Source organism: Ambystoma mexicanum, chromosome 5q, assembly GCF_040938575.1.
Source record: "Ambystoma mexicanum isolate Mex_15411 chromosome 5q, UKY_AmexF1_1, whole genome shotgun sequence".
NCBI classification, from domain to species: Eukaryota; Metazoa; Chordata; class Amphibia; order Caudata; family Ambystomatidae; genus Ambystoma; species Ambystoma mexicanum.
This window is the reverse complement of record NC_090933.1, coordinates 1,280,328,747-1,280,347,967: the sequence shown is the minus strand read 5'-3', so window position 1 is coordinate 1,280,347,967 and position 19,221 is coordinate 1,280,328,747. Positions and strand designations below refer to the sequence as shown.

General features: G+C 49.3%; 1 protein-coding gene across 2 annotated transcripts in view; it reads left to right on the top strand.

Annotated features, from left to right (window-relative positions):
• Positions 1-4,556: 4,556 nt before the first annotated feature.
• The window catches only part of LOC138498038 (microtubule-actin cross-linking factor 1, isoforms 6/7-like), a 530,795-nt gene continuing 516,130 nt past the window's right edge, over positions 4,557-19,221 (top strand). Inside the window, exon 1 of one of the 2 annotated variants that reach the window (XM_069621876.1) lies at positions 4,557-5,708. The gene's annotated coding sequence lies outside the window, so the exon portion shown is untranslated. Of the gene's footprint in view, positions 5,788-19,221 lie in introns of both variants that reach the window. The other variant, XM_069621877.1, reaches the window with a different exon arrangement.

Genomic DNA, 19,221 nt, shown 5'->3' with positions numbered 1-19,221 from the left:
AACGAAGAGACCGGTAAGGGGCATAGAATGGAACAAGTGAAGAAAAATAAGGAGGAGCAAAACCATGGAGACGCTTAAAGACAAGAGAAAATGATAAAGGAGATGAGACTCAAAAGGGAGAAGCGATATAGGAAATAAAGACGGTGTGATCGAGGATCGAGGAGAAGGAGGGAAATGGAGATGAACAGAAGCAGTAAGACCAAGAAGAAGAGATGAACAGGAGTCAATGCGGCAGAAGACCAAGCAGGAAAGGGGAAGCATACTAGCATGGAAAGAAAGCTAGGGTAGGGTCGAGCACGATGAATATTAAACAGAGCATTGCGGCTAGTTCAAATAGTAGAGGACATATGGAAAGAAAATGAAAGAGAGGGGTCAAAGATTACACCCAGATTACGAGCAGAAGAAGAAAACGGTAGAGAGGAAGGGGGAAAGGAGAGAGAGGGACGGGGAAGGGCAGGAGGGGTCAAAAGAACCTCAGTCTTCGAAGGATTAAGATGGAGAAAGTGGGAAGTGTAAGGGTGCAGAACGAGGAGACTGGCACGCAGGTGGCATGACATAGTGGTTGCTATAAACCTTTATTTGGTCAAAAAGATTGCTATTTAAATGAGGGGTTTCCCTGCCTCAACTAATGTACTGGGCCTGTCAGAACGTCCTTGTAAACTACAGAGTCCGCCGTCCTGTGTCAAAAGTCCCTATCTCTGCCCCTTACACTTATAACTAAAAGAAAGGTTATGCCAATGTTCTTGATCCAGGAGAATTACTCCCTTCTCCTGGACTGGGTATCCCAGTCACTGGTTGTGATTAGTCTTGCAAGTTCTTTACCAGGGGAAATGACTCCCTTGCCCTGGCTGAAGGTTCTGTGGTTAGCAGTCTCAATTGTCAAGAGAATTACTCTCTTCGCTTGACAGAGGCTTTTCTTTAACCTGGGGGAATTTCTCTTTTACCCAGGCTTCTCGGCCCTCCTTTGCAGATGTAGCACTACCCAGATGAATGACTCCCTTCTCCTGGTATATTGGTTTCACAGTCAACTTCACACTCAACTGTATCCATGGGGAGTGACTCTGTTCCCGTGGTATTCTTTGTTTCAAGCTTCGGTTTCTTAGCAATACCGTTTCTGCGTCAGTAGGGCCCTCGACCCAGGCTCCCGCACTATGGCCCACTTGGTTCTCTGACCCACCAAATGCTGCCATAAAGAAGAGGATTCAGCTTTCCCTCTTGCTTCCTTTTGTTGTGGGTCCCAGACCCATATGTCTCCATTGAGTTCACTGGACAGACTTTGTACACTAGCCTGCCAAGTACTGTCATGAAGAAGATGGTCTTTCCCTCTTGCTTTCCTTTGGTGTGGGTCCCAGACCCTTATTTCTCTTCTTCTTCACCATGGCACACTTGGCTCACCAATCTGCCAAGTACTGCCACGAAAAAGATGACTTGTAAGATGATTCTGATATGGGCCACAGACCCATCTCTGTTAGTCAGTGGTTTTCTTTTCCCCACTGACTCTCTCAATCTTCCCATTCGGGTCCCAGACCCTTCTCTGGTGGTCAGTTTTCTTTACACCCCTGGGTAGAGGAAGCGTTGCTCTGATGCAAGACACTCCAACTACCTGCCTTGCGTCCCTACCGGGCCTTGTGAACTTCCCTGTACCCGTTACTGGGATCGGGTGGCACTCTGGTTGTTCCTGGGATTGGACGTCTCAATGGCAGTACCAGCGTTTTTTCTCCCTCAGTCCATCGGGTTCCTAGGTCTGCGCTCAGTTCTTCTGCTTCACGGTCTGGACACTGTAACCCGATCATCCGGTCAACTTGGCCAGTCATGCCACCACCTCTTTGCTAGTCAGGTCTGGAGGGGAGGGCGTTTCCACAACGACCTCCTCAGGACTTCCACAGCAGCTTGTGGGCGTTGCCTGCTCTGCCTGGTTCTTCTTGGGATGCAGTTTGAATCTCGCAGGCTTAAGACGCCTAGTCCTTCTTTGGTTTCCTTTTTATGGTGCCGGCTCCACCCTGGTGCAACGTCCACATCTGTGACTGTAGTTTTCATGTCAGTCCTTATTCCTCCTATGGGCCACCTCGTCCCAGTACTTGGGGTCAGGCAAACCGTCAGGGTTCTCAAAGATCTTCTTCATTGCAGTCCATTTGGTTATGTCAATCTCACATATGTTACAGACGTACGTGGCCCTACTCTCAATAAAAGGGTTTGTGATGGAAGCGGGGCTTAAGGAGTGAAGGGGTGTGGTGTTTTTGTGAGGGCTGTACCCTAGATGGCCGTTCTTATCCCCAGAGAGGGAGTCCCTCACCATGAGGTCCTCCCACATTAAACCACCCCAGTGGGACTATTGGGTAGTGGCTGCACCTCCCCAGCCTCATTAGAAGGGGCTTTCCCTCTGGGGAGAAGTGGCAACACCTAGCGAAGCGTCACAGAAGATGTCCAGTTTTGAACTACGTGTAAAGTGGCATCAAAAGAAGAGAAGGAAAAGAAGACGTGGGTGTCATCCGCGTAAAGATGAAAAGAAATATTGAAAGATGAAATAAGTGCAGAAAGTGGGGCAGCATAGAGTGAGGAAAGAAAGGGACCAAGGACAGACCCTTGAGGGGACGCCGTAAAGAAGAGAATGAGAAGGGGAAGTGTGTCTAGCCCACAATACTGAGTAAGACCGCTGAGAAAGATCAGAGCGGAACCATTGAAGAACAGGGCCAGATAGACCAAGAGTAGAAAGAGAAGAAATCAGAAGCGAGTGATCAACAGTATCAAATGTGGCAGAAAGTTCTAGAAGGATGAGAATAGAAGAGGATTTAGAATGATGAGCTGTGAGAAGAGCACTTGAAAAGTCCCAGAATTCCAAGAAAACAGGACTGCCTGGACTATTCTTGCATGGGGAAATGTGAGTGCTCTGTGAACAGTGTGCACGGATTAAACAGCGTGGATAGACAGTGAAAGGAGGCTGGAGCCCACGCATGATAGGCGCGCGTGGCATAAGAGCAATGGGAGGAGTCTGGGGCACATGCCCAGATATTATCCTACTCGCCAACACTACCCATTCCAATCTGCTGGTGCTTATCCAGTTTTTTCGTTTGCATTCTGGGATTTGCAGTTCCACTTTTCCCCTTTATAAAACTCGGACTACAAGCTCCAGAATGCAAAGAAAAAACAGGACTGGATACGCACCTACAGATTGGAATGAGTCATGTTGGCGACTATGCCTTATCTTAACTTTATAACACAGGGTCAACCTGAACGTGCCCTGGTGTTAAGCAAAAGGAACTTGCAGCGCTTAGACAGGCACGGTGTGAGGAGCTACAGGCTCATGGCAGCCAGTCAGGAGGTAGGGGCAGAGATCACAAGGGTGACCTCGTCACGTGTGAGCAGCTCATCTAGTCCTTATTTTCTCTTTGCATTCCGAACCTGTACTATAAAATCTCAAATGGAAAACTCATACCTACAGCTGCAAGAATGTAGCACATGAAATCGTGTCTGTGTGGCCTACTCACACATGGCATAAGGGACACTTGAGACCTCTGTAGCAGCACGTCTACAGACAGTGACAGGAGCTAAGGCCATACAGCCAGTGGCATAGCGAACATGGGCAGACAAGGAGAGAGGAGCTTCCTGCACGTGGGCAGGGAGTGTGTGGGGCTCGTGGCATATAGCCAGGCAGTGTGCTGTGTAGTGTGCAGCAGACCTCCGCCCCTATAGTGCCCTCGTCCTATCAGCTCCCGTGGGCACGAACATTCGGGCGTCTGGAGGCAGTTCTGCCATACATGAAAAGGCCAGCCAGGCCTGCGTTTGCTTGGAATTCTGGGGCTTGTAGTTTAACAGAATTTCACGCGAGAAAGAAAAAGAACTGCAAGTCCTAGAATCCAAAGGGGAAAACAAGAGTGGGTAGACCTTCTCAAGCATGGCTACGGTAAACTTGACAGCTCTGTGTATGTGTCTCCCTGTTAGAGTAACGAATACACACCGTAATGGTCAGTAAGTAATTGACCGGTTATACATGCTGGTTTGGGGGTCTGTGGGGAGTGAAGAGAAGTTAATGTTTACCCGGAACAACCTGCCAGCAGTGTTTAATGTCATACTCGTGGGCGGTGCATTGTGACCCCCTTACTGACCTCACGTGACCCCGAACCAGACGGAGAATTTTCTGTGTCGACATGTTCCTCGAACGGGTTGTAAGTGCAGACGCTTGGGCGAGTAAAATGACCCCCCGCCCGCATGCTTGAGTTCAAGTGTAGGAAGGGTTGATGACAGGGGGCTACGTGCAGTCACGTGCTTTATTATTGGCCTCTGGTGCAGAAGTAAACGGCACAGTATCAGACGCACCACAAAGCACGTTAAACCCCAAACAGTTCAAGTGCTACACGAAGAGAACGGCAAAGGTGGGAGTGCACAGCATCTGCTCAGTGGGGGCGCTGTGTGCCACTCATCGCCTTTGTCGTGGGGGGAGGGGGTGGGATTACTCACACCCGGTCAGACATGTAAACTCACAGCCCATCACCCTCCACCATGGGGGCAGCGAAGAGGCGCTTGTTGGGTCTTTCGCAGGGGGTGGGGGTGATCCATTCTCATCGAGGGGGACTGTGGCGCACATAGCTCACACCCCTTTCCCGTCTGCTGTCCCCGCCCCACCACAGGATACTTCAGAAATCCCCCCGAGTTTCCCGGGCAACGGTTTGCGTCTCCGGCAAGGAAGGAGTTAAGCGAATAGGCTTATTGTATTAGGACGAGTGAGCTGTGTCTGTCCTTATCCTCTTCTTCGGCGTGGGGCCCCCCGAGAGCCGGCTCTATCGTCCCGGGGCTGAGGGGTACCGGAGGCATCCATCCCGCACCTGTTTCCAGGGCAACGGGGAGCTCCCAACTTGGCGCCTTTGGGCCTTCGGATCCCAACGGCCGGAGGGAGACTGCCTCTGGAGCTGCCTGGAGCCTGAAACTTCCAGCACTGTTTGACCTTTCTTTTCCAGAGGCAGGGGGTGGGCAAAACCTAGCGCCCACCGGATACAGGAGCTCCCTGACTCTGCAAATACTACAATAAGAGGCCGGCAACTCCACTTTCCCACAGACCCCCAACTTTCTGCTGTAAGGAGGAGATCCAATTTGTGACAGCCGGTCGGTGAAAGAGATGCAACGTTTAAGTTGGGAATACCAAGACTCTGGATGTGAGCCCAAAAGTTGGTGGAGTTGCGAACTGTTGTGACAATTCTTTTGAGGGGAGCAATTGATTTTGAAGCGCCTCTGTTCCTGGGTAGGTGCTCTTTTCGGAATGTGTTAGGCGGCTGCTGCCTAACCTGGAGTTGGGGGGGGGGGTCTTCTGGTGAGCTTGGCTTAGCACAAGGGGGTCCTCGCTTACGTGGAGATCGCATTGGATTATAGCTGGACAAAGTCCTTTTTCAAAGTTCCACCACAGCAAGTCTGGAGACGGGCACCACGCGTACGCATTGGTTTCCACGCACTGGTCTTCCGTTGGATTTATAGTGGATTTATAGTGCATCCCTCAAGGGTCAGCCGTGTGCCAGCGGCACCCGTAAAGTGCCAAGCCAAGATCTGGGCAAGTCTGGAGAGAGTCAAGGGTTCACCAGTCCTCCTAGACCCCTACTCGGCCTTCTCTGCACAAATTCCAAGGAAGCGGTGCAGCAGGTGGTGGGGAACACTGCGGTTTGTGCATTGAGCATGTCCGGTGGCAGCCCTTGTTGTGCAGAGTACAGCTTACTGTATAACAGGTTTGACGGTCTCTAACTGGTCTATGATTTCTGCTGGGTCTTAGCTGGTCCCAATGTGCACGCTTCAGCCTTTTGCATGGTAGGTTTGATGGTGTATGTCTGGTCTATGGTTTATGTTGCGTTTTAGCTGGGTCTAGTGTGCATGCGTTCTGACTTTTGCATGGTAGGTTTGATGGTGTACGCCTGGTCTAGGAGGTATGTTGCTTTTTAGCTGCTCCTGATCTGCATGCTACAGCCTTTTGCATGATTGCTTGGACGGTGAACAAAGTGCATGCTTCAACTTTTTGTATGGTTGGTTTGAAGGTGTACACATGTTCCTTGCCTTATGCCGTGTCTTGTCTGGTCCTAGCGTGCACGCTCCAGCCTTTTTCACAGTGTGTTTGACGGTGTTCGCTTGGTTTGAGGTATGTTGCTTTTTAGCTGGTCCTGATCTGCATGCTACAGCCTTTTGCATGATTGCTTGGACGGTGAACCAAGTGCATGCTTCAACTTTTTGTATGGCTGGTTTGAAGGTGTACACATGCTCCTTGCCTTATGCCGCGTCTTGTCTGGTCCTAGCGTGCACGCTCCAGCCTTTTTTACAATGTGTTTGACGGTGTACGCCTGGTCTATGAGGTATGTTGCTTCTTAGCGGGTCCTAATATGCGTGCTACAGCGTTTTGCATCGTAGATTTGATGGTGCACCTGGTCTGAGTTATGCTAGGTCTTAGCTGGTCCCAATTTGCATGCTTTATCCTTTTGAAGGGTAGGTTTGACAGTGTATGCCTGGTATTTGAGTTATGCTTGCTTTTAGAAGGTCCTAGCATGCCTGCTACCGCCTTTTTGCGTGGTTGGTTGGACGGTGTACCCCAGGTCTATGTTGCGTCTTAGCTTGTCCTAGTGTGCTTGCCTCAGCCTTTCACATCGTGGGTTTGATGGTGTTTGCTGCTCTATGAGGTATGCAGCTTCTTAGCTGGTCCTGATGTGTGCTACAGCCTTTTGCATCGTAGATTTGATGGTGCACCTGGTCTGAGTTATGCTAGGTCTTAGCTGGTCCCAATTTGCATGCTTTATCCTTTTGAAGGGTAGGTTTGACAGTGTATGCCTGGTATTTGAGTTATGCTTGCTTTTAGAAGGTCCTAGCATGCCTGCTACCGCCTTTTTGCGTGGTTGGTTGGACGGTGTACCCCAGGTCTATGTTGCGTCTTAGCTTGTCCTAGTGTGCTTGCCTCAGCCTTTCACATCGTGGGTTTGATGGTGTTTGCTGCTCTATGAGGTATGCAGCTTCTTAGCTGGTCCTGATGTGTGCTACAGCCTTTTGCATCGTAGATTTGATGGTGCACCTGGTCTGAGTTATGCTAGGTCTTAGCTGGTCCCAATTTGCATGCTTTATCCTTTTGAAGGGTAGGTTTGACAGTGTATGCCTGGTATTTGAGTTATGCTTGCTTTTAGAAGGTCCTAGCATGCCTGCTACCGCCTTTTTGCGTGGTTGGTTGGACGGTGTACCCCAGGTCTATGTTGCGTCTTAGCTTGTCCTAGTGTGCTTGCCTCAGCCTTTCACATCGTGGGTTTGATGGTGTTTGCTGCTCTATGAGGTATGCAGCTTCTTAGCTGGTCCTGATGTGTGCTACAGCCTTTTGCATCGTAGATTTGATGGTGCGCCTCTTCTGAGTTATGCTGGGTCTTAGCTGGTCCCAATGCGCACGCTTCAGCCTTTTTGCGTGGTCGGTTGTACGGTGTACACTCGGTCTGTGGTTTATGTTGTGCCTTAGCTGGTCCTAGTGATCATGCTTCTGCCTTTTGCATGGCAGATATTATGGAGTATATATAGCCAGTCTATGACTCATGGTGCGTTTTAGCTGGTCCTAACGTATTGTATGTGCCTCAGCCTTTTGCATGGTGGCTTTGACGGTGTACACCTGCTCTTTGGTTTATGTTGGTTTTTAGCCAGTCATAATGTGTATTGTGCACTCTACAGCCTTTTGCATTGTCTTAAATGAATGTATGCCCGTGTATCAGCTGGTCCTGGTCGTGCATCTTACGTGACAGTGTGTGCCAGGTCGTGGTCTCTGTGATGTTGATCTTTGAGCTAGAAGCTGGCTGTGCCACGATTGACCCTTTGCTTGGACGGTGTCTGCAGTGTTGACATCGGTGCCTGGGCGGTGCCTCTGAGGTTGTTGGCTCTGAACGGTTGTTCGTGCTGAGGCTGTAGAAGTGAGGTTGATGTCTGCCCTGAGATCGCGCCTGTTAAGTTGTAATCTGTGCTGACCTGGTGCCCATTAAGCTGCTGGCTTTACTCGGCTGGGCCTGAGGCTTTTTTTTGGCAGTGATGGGATGGTAGGTGTGGGTCTGCTGGCTGTACTCCGGTGAGTAATGCTGAGGTGGATCCCTCTGCTGGCATAGTGCCTGCAGTTATTAGTTGTGTGTGATGTGTTTATCTGCTTAGATGGGTGTTGCAAGGTTGTTGGTTGTGCTTTTCTGGTGTCTGGGAGATTAATGTTACTATTCTGGCATGCCCAGTGTGAGGTTTCTGGCTTTGTTGGGGGGTATTGTCAGCTATTGCACATGTTCAGTTGTTGGCTGCGTGCTGGGAGCATACTTGTGAGGCTCGGCTCTGTAATATTGCTGTCTGTGTTAGGCCAGTGCCTGTTAGGTTGCTGGCTGCGTTAAGAAGATGCTTGTCAGACTGTTGGTACTGTGCTCATGTGGGGTTGTTCACTGTGCTCATGTGAGGTTGTTCACTGTGCTCAAATGCTTTTTGTGCTGTTGATTGCTCTACTGGGCTGGGACCTGCAGGGTGATTGGCTGTGCCCAAAATAGTACCTGTACATTATGCCTGTGTGGTCGTTTGATCGGATTGGCTGTGAGGTTGTTCGCATAGGTCTGGGTGGGCATGCAAATATAGGCGGTGCTTAACTGGTGCAGGTGGGGTGATAGGTATTACAGGGATGGTGGCTGTGCTGGGAGGTCACAGCCAGTGCATGGCTGGTGCCAATGAGGTTGCTGACTTTGGTAGAATGGTGACTGTGAGGTTGATATTTGTGGGGTTACTAGCTGTGCTTTAATGGTGCCTGAGAGGCTTTGCATTGCATTTTAGGAAGATGCCTGAGGTACTGTTGGCTGCCTGTTTGGTGGTGTCTGAATGGTGGTGGTGTGCTGGGATGTGGGACTGAGGTTGCTGGGTGTGATAGACTCTGCTTATGAGGCTTTTTACTGCACTGGGGTAGTGATGTGTGTTTCCGTCTGTGAAGTGTGCTGGTGCTTGATTGGTTGTGTGCTGGGATCATGCTTGTGGGATTGTTTTTGTGGGAATGTTGCCTGCACGTTAATTGGTTGTACTGGATTAGCTGTTTGTAGGCTCCGTTTGGGATGGGTGCCTGTAAAGCTGATGTCTGTCCTTAGCTGGTGTTTGTCAGGTTGTTTGTGATGTGCTGGGATGGGCCCCTTAGCTAGTGTTTGTCAGGTTGTTTGTGGTGTGCTGGGATGGGTGCCTTAGCTGGTGTTTGTCAGGTTGTTTGTGGTGTGCTGGGATGGGCGCCTTAGTTGGTGTTTGTCAGGTTGTTTGTGGTGTGCTGGGATGGGCGCCTTAGCTGGTGTTTGTCAGGTTGTTTGTGGTGTGCTGGGATGGGCGCCTTAGCTAGTGTTTGTCAGGTTGTTTGTGATGTGCTGGGATGGGCGCCTTAGCTGGTGTTTGTCAGGTTGTTTGTGGTGTGCTGGGATGGGCGCCTTAGCTGGTGTTTCAGGTTGTTTGTGGTGTGCTGGGATGGGCGCCTTAGCTGGTGTTTGTCAGGTTGTTTGTGGTGTGCTGGGATGGGCGCCTTAGCTGGTGTTTGTCAGGTTGTTTGTGGTGTGCTGGGATGGGCGCCTTAGCTGGTGTTTGTCAGGTTATTTGTGGTGTGCTGGGATGGGCGCCTTAGCTGGTGTTTGTCAGTTTGTTTGTGGTGTGCTGGGATGGGCGCCTTAGCTGGTGTTTGTCAGGTTGTTTGTGGTGGGATGGGATGGGCGCCTTAGCTGATGTTTGTCAGGTTGTTTGCGGTGGGATGGGATGGGCGCCTTAGCTGGTGTTTCTCAGGTTGTTTGTGGTGTGCTGGGATGGGCGCCTTAGCTGGTGTTTGTCAGGTTGTTTGCGGTGTGCTGGGATGGGCGCCTTAGCTGGTGTTTGTCAGGTTGTTTGCGGTGTGCTGGGATGGGCGCCTTAGCTGGTGTTTGTCAGGTTGTTTGTGGTGTGCTGGGATGGGCGCCTTAGCTGGTGTTTGTCAGGTTGTTTGCAGTGTGCTGGGATGGGCGCCTTAGCTGGTGTTTGTCAGGTTGTTTGTGATGTGCTGGGATGGGCGCCTTAGCTGGTGTTTGTCAGGTTGTTTGCGGTGTGCTGGGATGGGCGCCTTAGCTGGTGTTTGTCAGGTTATTTGTGAGGTGCTGGGATGGGCGCCTTAGCTGGTGTTTGTCAGATTGTTTGTGGTGTGCTGGGATGGGCGGCTTAGCTGGTGTTTGTCAGGTTGTTTGTGGTGGGATGTGATGGGCGCCTTAGCTGGTGTTTGTCAGGTTATTTGTGATGTGCTGGGATGGGCGCCTTAGCTGGTGTTTGTCAGGTTGTTTGTGGTGTGCTGGGATGGGCGCCTTAGCTGGTGTTTGTCAGGTTGTTTGCAGTGTGCTGGGATGGGCGCCTTAGCTGGTGTTTGTCAGGTTATTTGTGAGGTGCTGGGATGGGCACCTTAGCTGGTGTTTATCAGGTTGTTTGTGGTGTGCTGGGATGGGGGGCTTAGCTGGTGTTTGTCAGGTTGTTTGTGGTGGGATGGGATGGGCGCCTTAGCTGGTGTTTGTCAGGTTGTTTGTGGTGTGCTGGGATGGGCGCCTTAGCTGATGTTTGTCAGGTTATTTGTGATGTGCTGGGATGGGCGCCTTAGCTGGTGTTTGTCAGGTTGTTTGTGGTGTGCTGGGATGGGCGCCTTAGCTGGTGTTTGTCAGGTTGTTTGTGGTGTGCTGGGATGGGCGCCTTAGCTGGTGTTTGTCAGGTTGTTTGTGGTGTGCTGGGATGGGCGGCTTAGCTGGTGTTTGTCAGGTTATTTGGGATGTGCTGGGATGGGCGCCTTAGCTGGTGTTTGTCAGGTTGTTTGTGGTGTGCTGGGATGGGCGCCTTAGCTGGTGTTTGTCAGGTTGTTTGTGGTGTGCTGGGATGGGCGCCTTAGCTGGTGTTTGTCAGGTTGTTTGTGGTGTGCTGGGATGGGCGGCTTAGCTGGTGTTTGTCAGGTTGTTTGTGGTGTGCTGGAATGGGCGGCTTAGCTGGTGTCTGTCAGGTTGTTTGCGGTGGGATGGGATGGGCTCCTTAGCTGGTGCTGGTTGAACGCTTCCTGGGTATATTTATTGGCATTGGTCGCATTGTGTCTTTAAGGATGTTAACAATTGTATCATGGTGGTTGTGAGGACGTTGTTTGTGTGCTATGACATGTTTCTGTGACATTGTTGGCCATGTGCTCCGATGACTTTTGTAGTGCTTATGCTGAGATGGAGCAGCTTCTAGGATGCGAGCTGTCGAGCTGATGGCTGTGCTGGGATATCTGCCTGTGCAGTTGATGGATGTGTTGTGATGGTGCGTGTGACTTTCTTGCTTGTTTGGGTGGCGCTTTTGCGGTTGTTAATAATGCTGGGATGGGTATCTGTAGTGATGGTTGGCAGTGCCTGTGAGATGATTGTGCTAGCATTATGCCTGCGTGATTGTGTGTGTGTGTCGCTGTGTGTCTGTTATTGATAGAAATTATTGTATTGCCCTCTGTGCCGGGATGTCGAAAAGGTGGCAGCGTGGTTGTTTGCAATGGGTGCCTTTATTGTTTGTGCTTTGGTGGTATGTGACTTGTTCATTTGCCGTTCATGCAGACATGCTAGAATAGGCCTTTACAATTAGTGTCCGGGCGCTGGCGTGGGCATTGCTACTTAATAATGGTACCACTGTTTGCATTTCCTTTGTCGACTAGGAGCTACTATGAACATGTTTGTGCAGCAAGCGCTGGGGCGAGGTGGGTGCATTGGGTATTTTACATCACTTCTACACAAGACAACAAGCAACCCCACACATGTTTTGGCCTCTCTTGTCTGGTGCAGGTGGGGTGTGACCGAGCCGTTCGGGCTGGGCTGCTCCTTTGGTGGTGGGGCCGAGCCTGATTTGCATATGGTCTTTCCCCTTCTGTGATGGCATGGCAGGTGAAGAACGATGATCTGGGGGGCTGCCCAGAGCAATGGCAGAGGTTAAGATTAATTCCAAACCTTTCAGCCATCACCCCTCTTGCTTTGCCAGTGAGTAAGGTCTCTGGTTTTGCCCGTCGGTGCAGATGGCTATCTCAGGGAATGCTGCACGGGATATGTGTTTAGGAGAGTAATATCTCTTGCAGTATCCGACATTGCATTTTAATACCCAGGAGCGCAGGTGTGGGCAAGGAATGCCTGTGATGTGCAGGATCATAGTCGGGCTCCAGGAACGGGTATGTGGGCAGAAGCTTCTGTCCATGGGGTACAGTGCCTGGCATAATGGGGAGGGGTTAGGGCAGGATTGCCTGGGAGAACTGTGATCTGAGAGTATAATGCTTGTGGGAAAGTACTGTCGGAAGCACCAACGTATTAATGCAATACCTGTGTATATTAAAATGTAGAGTAATGATTAGGGTATATCGTGGGGATTCCTAGACTATTGGGGATTTTTTTTTAGAGCTGAGTATGTCCGAGAATAATCTCTGTAAGATCGAAGTATACCTTATTTGTAAGCTCTTTGTGTTTCAGTCAGTAACGGCGGGGAGGGGTGGTTAAGAGTAGATTGTGGGCAAGTAATACCCGTTTTAAATTGTGTTTCTGAAATAAATGCCCAGTGCCATAGAGCAGTATTTCAGATATTATCCCCAGCACAGGGTCCTGGGGTATTCAAAGATCCAGTACACTTCGTGGCTCTGGGAATCTGTGTTGGGGATACTAAGATCCAGTACACTGCATGCTTTTGGGAATATGTTGGGAATACTAAAATCCAGTACACTGTGTGCTTCTGGGAATCTGTGTTAGGGGATATTAAGACCCAGTACACTGCATGCCTACGGGATCTGTATTGTGGATACTAAGACCCAGTACACTGCGTGCTTTTGGGAATCTGTTGGGGATACTAAGACCCTGTACACTGCGTGGTTTTGGGAATCTGTTGGGGATACTAATACCCAGTACACTGCGTGCTTTTGGGAATCTGTTGGGGATACTAAGACCCAGTGCACTGCGTGCTTCTGGGAATCTGTGTTAGGGGATATTAAGACCCAGTACACTGCATGCCTACGGGATCTGTATTGTGGATACTAAGACCCAGTACACTGCGTGCTTTTGGGAATCTGTTGGGGATACTAAGACCCTGTACACTGCGTGGTTTTGGGAATCTGTTGGGGATACTAATACCCAGTACACTGCGTGCTTTTGGGAATCTGTTGGGGATACTAAGACTCAGTACACTGCATGCTTCTAGGCATCTGTTGGGGATACTAAGACCCAGTACCCTGCATGCCTATGTGATCTGTGCTGGGGATACTAAGATCCAGTACACTGCATGCCTTGGGGATCTGTGTTTGGGATACTAAAATCGAGTACACTGCTTGCCTCTGGGAATCTCTTTTAGGGATACTAAGATCCAGTACACTGCGTACTTACAGGATCTCTGTTGGGGATACTAAGACTCAGTACACTGCATGCTTCTGGGAATCTGTGCCGGGGATACTAAGATCCAGTACACTGCGTGCCTACAGGATCTCTGTTGGGGATACTAAGACTCAGTACACTGCATGCTTCTGGGAATCTGTGTTGGGGATACTAAGATCCAGTACACTGCATGCCTACAGAATCTCTGTTGGGGATACTAAGACCCAGTACACTGCATGCTTCTGGGAATCTGTGTCGGGGATACTAAGATCCAGTACACTGCGTGCCTACAGAATCTCTGTTGGGGATACTAAGACCCAGTACACTGCATGCTTCTGGGAATCTGTGTTGGGGATACTAAGATCCAGTACACTGCGTGCCTACAGAATCTCTGTTGGGGATACTAAGACTCAGTACACTGCATGCTTCTGAGAATCTCTGTTGGGGATACTAAGACTCAGTACACTGCATGCTTCTGGGAATCTCTATTGGGGATACTAAGACTCAGTACACTGCATGCTTCTGGGAATCTGTGTCGGGGATACTAAGATCCAGTACACTGCGTGCCTACAGAATCTCTGTTGGGGATACTAAGACTCAGTACACTGCATGCTTCTGGGAATCTGTGTCGGGGATACTAAGATCCAGTACACTGCGTGCCTACAGAATCTCTGTTGGGGATACTAAGACCCAGTACACTGCATGCTTCTGGGAATCTGTGTCGGGGATACGAAGATCCAGTACACTGCGTGCCTACAGAATCTCTGTTGGGGATACTAAGACTCAGTACACTGCATGCTTCTGGGAATCTGTGTCGGGGATACTAAGATCCAGTACACTGCGTGCCTACAGAATCTCTGTTGGGGATACTAAGACTCAGTACACTGCATGCTTCTGGGAATCTGTGTCGGGGATACTAAGATCCAGTGCACTGCGTGCCAACAGGATTTGTGTTGGGGATACTAAGACTCAGTACACTGCATGCTTCTGAGAATCTGTGTCGGAGATACTAAGACCCAGTACACTGCGTGCCTACAGAATCTCTGTTGGGGATACTAAGACTCAGTACACTGCATGCTTCTGGGAATCTGTTGGGTATACTAAGACCCTGTACACTGCATGCTTCTGGGAATCTGTGTCGGGGATACTAAGATCCAGTACACTGCGTGCCTACAGAATCTCTGTTGGGGATACTAAGACTCAGTACACTGCATGCTTCTGGGAATCTGTGTTGGGGATACTAAGACTCAGTACACTGCATGCTTCTGGGAATCTCTATTGGGGATACTAAGACTCAGTACACTGCATGCTTCTGGGAATCTGTGTCGGGGATACTAAGATCCAGTACACTGCGTGCCTACAGAATCTCTGTTGGGGATACTAAGACCCAGTACACTGCATGCTTTTGGGAATCTGTTGGGGATACTAAGACCATGTACACTGCATGCTTCTGGGAATCTGTGTCGGGGATACTAAGATCCAGTACACTGCGTGCCTACAGAATCTCTGTTGGGGATACTAAGACTCAGTACACTGCATGCTTCTGGGAATCTGTGTTGGAGATACTAAGACCCAGTGCACTGAGTGCCAACAGGATTTGTGTTGGGGATACTCCGATCCAAGGTGGCGCGCCTGTATAAGGTAGGGCGTCTAAACTCGGAATGCCCTTCGTGGCAGTCAGTGCTCCAGATAAGATTTTGAAGTGGGAGTGTTTTACTCTCTGTTTTTTAAAGTTGGGAGGAAAATGATTTTTTTGGCGAAATCCCAATGAGAGTATTTTATAAGCAAGTAGAAATGTTTTAACTCAAAAACGGAAATGTTTGTGTAATAATTATTTCTTTGAAGAAGTAAACCTGTATCTTGTAATGTGCATGACTAACTATTATTCACGCATATTACATAGCACAGGGGCAACGTGGTGGACTTGGAAGTAAAACCACACAGAGAAACAGAGGTTTGAATCCTGGATCTGCAAACTCAGATCGGTGTTAAACGTGTTATGAGAAACCAATAAGTAAATCAAATAAGGTCCAGGCTTCCTTCTCCCGATCAGGCGGTTACACTAGTAGTTTCTTCCTGTGGTACTACGTGCACTACTGGACCAAACATATCCATGGAGCTGTGAGGGTGCAAGATTCGACATGTCCTTTTCCTACTTTGTAGTGAGAGTATGTCTACTCACTGTTTTTATTTTTGGGAATATTTGCCATGTTTTAGGGAGTAAAAGTAGCCGATACGCCCCTTATCTGTAGGGCTGGTGGTAGTGAATTGGCAAGGACTGAGGGAAGACTGAGTCAGGGGCGTTGCTAGGGGGGGCTAAGGGGGCTATAGCCCCTGATCTTTTGGTTGGAGCCCCAGATAGAATCTCAGGAGCTACAGTCAAAAGACTAGCTAGCCCCCAGTCCCAACAGTTCCGACATCAGTGTAGCCCCGGGTCTTTTGCAGACCTAGCAACTCCCCTGGACTGAGTTGTTGAGGCTTGTGAGTTGAATGTGTGGAATTTGTGGGAGGTTCCTAGGCTGCCAATGCTTTAGGGGTTGACTAAGACGTAGAAATGCATAATGTATAAAGAGGGGGATGGTCCCGCTGTCGTGTAGTCCAGAAACGCTTGTAAAATGGGAGTGATTTTCCAGAACTGCTGAAGCCTGTGGTGTCCATCTATGGGATATGAGGCGTGGGTCTAGGCTGCTAGTGGAGGTGCCATTGTGTCGCGGCTGGTACAGCCTGAGCTGCCAAATATCACATTTACGAAGGCTTTACCGGGCGGCCTCTCCGCCGATTTTAAGAAAAAAGTGTCTCACAAACGCGAATCACGTCATTACTTTTTTTTCAACCAACTGTTTACATAGTCCTGGGGGCATAATATTGCTACAATTTGTGGAAAAGTCGGGCCGGGGGGGGGGGGATTTTAGTACTAGCTGATTAGCTCATTATCACACAAAAGTGCCCGGCGTGGCCTTGACAGCCAGACCGAGTAGCAGAGCTGATCTATGAGGAATGAGGGCAGATTCTCGCAGGGATGCCATTTCGGCGTCAACAGGGGTCGCACATGCGACCCCTGTGGTCTCCCTTGCTACCCCCCAAAAAAAAAAAATAATAATAATAATTACGTTACAAAACATTCTTTTTTTAACCTTTCTTTTTTAAATTGAGGCTCCTGGCCTGTGGCCAGCAGCATGTGGTTCTGTGTTTCCTGAGTGGCTCACTTTCTTATAGTTATAGCTGGTAGGATAGCTCAGTGGGTTGAGCGATTGCTGCTGCAATGTACGTCTCCCGGCAAGGTCAACGCAGCCATTCATCCTGCTGAGGTTGATAAATGAGTACCAACACAGGTTGGGTGATATTGTATGTATCTGTGTTCTATATGAACCGATTACGTGTAAGTGCTATATAATAACACATCATTCTCATTTGGCCATGGACGTCTGCTTGCATTCACAGGAATTTGGTAATCTGGGCCTATACACACTGATCCTAACGATGCATATGGTGATCCATTCTTTTGTGAAATGTATATCACATTATAGTGATATCTTAACCATATTTTTCGTGGTGTACTTTGGAACAATGCTATGTGATGCCACTTCCTGTTTTGTCAAGAAGTTAAAGGTCGAGTTCCATCGATGTGACTTCGGGGTCACATCACTTGTGAGGTCATCAGGGGTCAAGGGTCGAGTGATGTCACTTCCGCTGCCCCTGCCATTTTGGTGAAATGACGTCCCTGGGTTCCCTGCTGGTCATGTCAATGGTGGTAATTTCGGGATTCGAAGTTGCGTTCTAGGGTGGTAAAACTCGCGTGTAATCTCTGAATTTCTGGTATGTTTCTATACCGACAAAACTGTTGGTTGCAATCTCTGAATTTGAAGTGGCTTTGTAGGCTGGTTAGGTCAGCAGTGCTAATATCTGGATTTGATGTAGGGTTGTAATCTCTGAATTTGATGGACGTTTCGAGGGTGGCATAGCCCGGGGTGGTAGTCTCTGGATTTGCAGCTATAGGTCCAGGCTGGAAATACTGTTTTGTTGGAAACTCTTTGGGGGCCTCCTGTCTGTTTCTGAAGGAAGACGCTTCGTTTAGAGTCCTTGCATTGTCCTGCTAGGGGGTCTTAAGGGGAGCCCTTTGGAGGCCTTTTGTCTGCTTCTGCAGGTAGATGCTTGCTTTAGGGCTTTAGGGTACTTGCCTTGTCCTGCCAGAGGGGTTAGATGAAACCCTCTTGTGGCCTCCTGTGCTTGCTTTAGGGTCCTTGCCTTGCCAGGGAGATTAGATAAGAGCCCTTTAATTGGGCCCCCCTGTCTTTTTCTGAAGGGAGATGCTTGCTTTGTGTTTCTTGCCTGGTTTTGCCAGGGGGTTTTAGAGTGAGATTTTTGGCGATTAAGTCGAAGATTAGTGTATGGGGTCAGTATTCGTGGAAACTTGTTAGGGGACTAGATGTGCCCTGTGTGGGTGAATAATTAGTGCAAGCCGGATTCCTGGTTGCATTTGGAGAGCAGATGGGGAGCCTTGATTTGGGGGCTTTTTGTAAGAGCTGTGATGCGATTGTGTGGGCATCATTAGACAACACGGAAAGAAGTGGCTGGATGTGAAGAAATGAGGGGAATAAATGCAAGTAAGGGGCGCTCTAGCTGTGCGGGGGGAGGGGTGGAAAGCGAACTCTGTCCTTGTCCTGTGGACCCCGCTCCTCTCTACTATAGAAGATCTTACTCTTCGAAGAACACCTCGGCAATCGCTCCACCTACCCCCTCGCCCTACTCGCCCCTCCCTCTAGTGCTGCCCCTGCTCTATACTCGTGTTCCCTTCATACATCTGTGTTGTTTGATAAAGTGTTGTGTTTGCGCTTTATAAACCAACACACAAACATAATCTCTGACTGTCTGTGTGATCTTGGGGCGCCCGTGCCGTACACATATCCTCCTGCATGTCGATACGTGTTTCTACATGGAACATTTTACATTCTCATGTGTTTTTACCCTTTGTTGTTTGTCCTTTAAAATACATCACAGTGAATGTGTCTACACCCTTTGCATTGTTTTAGAAAGCCGGATAAGACTAGAGCGTGCGTGCGTGTGCATGCTTGTAAGCGGAAAGCCACAACTTGTGTAGTGTGTTTCTTCGTGGTGGGTGCTCTACAGCTGTGTTTACTCAGCTGAACCGTGTACTCGGAAGTATATGGGGCAATGACTCAGAAGGTGGTGGACACGAAGGTACACAGTAGCAATTTTTCATCAGTTTGCCCCCCTATGCGTCTAAATCACACCATATCACACCACTAGAACACTGCTATACTCCTGATAATTCGGCCTAGCTGTTCACATACGAGCACGATCACCTCATCACCCGAATAAAACGCAGCTAGCTGAAGCACATTCCAGCTTGCATAGGCGTTCCTCAGGCCTAACGCAGCCAGAACCCAGTCTGGGTGTCCACCCTCCAGACTGCACGCATCCAACTGACTTCCTCAGCACCACACCTACCGCTCTGAAGCAGCTATCCTCCAACAACCACACCAGCTGCACACATATCCGGTGCGCCCACGCACCATACGACACTCTGTCTCTCTCTACTGACTTGAACTGCGGTTCCCGAGGGAGTTCAACCTACCAGCACTTTGAGGTCATACCAATGATATATAAGACGCTGCATAAATGCCAAGTAACATAATATAACATAAATATATCTGCAGACCATCCCACAGCACACCCACCCTCGCTAGGGCAGAAGCCTCAAGACACAACAGCATGTCTTCCTGACCATCTTTCACACCATAGAAATATATGGACTTGCATCAGAATTTAGTGATGAGGGACTGTCTGCGTATCCACCACATTAAAGGATACAGGAGTCACACAGGTTGCGGAAAGGTCCTGAGGAGTCCGAAGAGTC